The sequence below is a fragment of the Bos taurus genome, chromosome 2, assembly GCF_002263795.3.
Source record: "Bos taurus isolate L1 Dominette 01449 registration number 42190680 breed Hereford chromosome 2, ARS-UCD2.0, whole genome shotgun sequence".
Taxonomy (NCBI): Eukaryota; Metazoa; Chordata; class Mammalia; order Artiodactyla; family Bovidae; genus Bos; species Bos taurus.
Window position 1 is genome coordinate 63,478,739 of NC_037329.1, and position 2,444 is coordinate 63,481,182.

Here is a 2,444-nt window from a genome sequence, read left to right on the forward strand (position 1 = left end):
ATCTGGATGCTTCTAGACTACCTGTGCTTTCCAGAAATGTACCAAAAATGAAGACTTCACAATCCTTGTCTCTACCCCTCTTCCTTCCTACAACTCCTGAAGAAATTCTGTTGTCTGGGTCTTCCCATCTTCATGCCTGATAGGTTGAAAGCATCTTAGATGTGACTTTCTTTCTAAATAATGCTGGGTTTTCCAACTACTTGTCAAAACAACATCCATTGTGATTTTGCTCTGCTTGGGAGCTAATCCCACCCTGAAACACTGATTGAGACCCACGGTCTCAAAGCCCCAGGGACAAAGAGGGTCACAGAGTGAGAAATATCTCTGAAAATGCCTTAAAAACTTCACATACCTACAATATATGTTTATGCACAAACACAGAGGTACCGTTGATGCTCTATCTTTTGCTTCTCTCAAATTCAATGGAATTATTTATGTAAATATTAATCACTGTCAGTATATATCAATGATTAGTGGTATTTTAGTTATATTTAATATTAATATAGTTAATAATTTAAGAATGTCATTCATATCCATGGATGGACTAGGGGGTATAATGCTTAGTGAAACAAGTCAGACAGAGAAAGACAAATCCTTTCACATAATGTGAAATCTAGAAAATTTAAAAAGAAAAGAGTCATTATAACAAAACAGAAATAGACTCACAGATGCAGAGCAAAAACTCATGGTTATAGAAGAAAGCAGGGTGGGGGAGGGACAAAATAGGGAAAGGGGATTAAGAGGTACAAACTGTTAGGATAAAATCAGTAAGTGACAAGGTTTTCGTGTACAATACAGGGAATATAGTCAATAGTTTATAATAATGGTGTGGGGTTAAGTCTATAAAAATATAGAATTGCTATGTTATATACCTGAAAGTAATATAATTTTGTAAGTTAGCTACACTTCAATTAAAACAAAAAAGAATGTCATGTTCTGGAAGTATAATATTCCAAATCCCTAGCAATGGGGTGGCCTAAACGAATTTGTTCCAGTCATGTCTGACTCTTCGACATCCCATAGACTGTAGCCCGCCAGATTCCTCTGTCCATGGGATTTCCCCAGGCAAGAATACTGGGGTTGCCATTTCCTTCTCCAGGGGATCTTCCTGACCCAACAAAGGAATTTGTTACATTTGCTTTTAGCCCTCACTGTCTGTCAGCCTCCTTGAAGTAAACTGGGGCCATGGTAGGCAGGCATCTTTCAAGGTTCTGATGTGTGAGAACGTGAGGTCTCAGGAGAACACAGCATCTCATACTGTCAGCCTTCAGGGCTCCCCTGCCTCTACCCATGCTGTTCTCATGCCCAGACCCACTGATGCTTCCACCTCTAGATCTGACATTAAAAAAAAAAAAAAAAGTTTGTGTCTTAAATGGTACCATGTGTTGTATGAAAGGAGAGAAGGTTAGCACTCCCCTTGACAAGGATGGAAGAAATTCTGGAGCCTGACAGCATGCATATGGTCAAGGCATTGCCACCTACTTCATGGCATCTAACCATGGGGCTTTCCTGATGGCTCAGCAGGTAAAGAATCTGCCTGCAATGCAGGAGACATAAGAGATGCAGTTTTGATCCCTGGGTTGAGAAGATCTGGAGAAGGAGATGGCAACCCACTCCAGTATTCTTGCTTCAGAAATCCCATGAACAGAGAAGCCTGGTGGGCTACAGGCCAAAGGGTTGCAAAGAGTTGGACACTGCTCCACAAATTTCACCCAGCCTCCATCCCCCATCGTCCCACCATACCCCAAATAGGTAACCATTTTTATTGTTTTGTAGTGTGGGGGTGTGGTGTGGGGGTGTGGTAGGGTGAGGGGGAGGAGTGGGGAGGGGGTGGGAGGATTTGAAAAGCAAAAGAAGAAAATACAAATACAGATTTCTGTCTTCCTTACTCTCACATTGAAAAGGTAACATACTATACTGACTGTTTTGTATACTGGTTTTTTTAAATTTCATTTTTTGAGAAAAATTTCCATGTTAGTATATAGAAAGCACCACGTTTTCCTTCTTTTTAAAAGAAATCCTTTCAGAGTAAGCAGTCTTAACGTACAGTGATGAGAAACTATTATTTTATAATCTTTTCATTAAAAGCTTGACTGGAAAAAAAAAAAAAAAAGTTGCCTAGGGACTTCCCTGGCAGTTCAGTGCTTAAGAATCTGCCTTCTAACGCAGGGGACACAGATTCAACCCCTGGTCCAGGAACCAAGATCCCACATGACCTGGGGCAACTAAACCTGCATGACTCAAATACTGAGTCCTTGTGCTCAGGAGCTCCAGAGTCACCATTGCAGCCACGCATTCCAGAAAACAAACTCAGTAAGAAGTACAATGCAGATAGTGGAGTGCAGTTTATTGCACCGGTGGGCCCAAGGCAGAGTCTCCTCTTAGCCAAGGACCCCAACCAGTTTTTGTGAAAACCTTATATACCCTAAGTGCATGTGCCCAAA

The 2,444-nt window shown here is 41.2% G+C and overlaps 1 non-coding gene across 1 annotated transcript; it reads left to right on the forward strand.

Moving 5' to 3' along the window:
• Window positions 1–1,382: 1,382 nt before the first annotated feature.
• LOC112443673 (U6atac minor spliceosomal RNA) lies at window positions 1,383–1,508 on the forward strand. Its single transcript, XR_003032082.1, has one exon. It is a non-coding gene; the product is annotated as a U6atac minor spliceosomal RNA (small nuclear RNA).
• The last annotated feature ends 936 nt before the right edge of the window (window positions 1,509–2,444 follow it).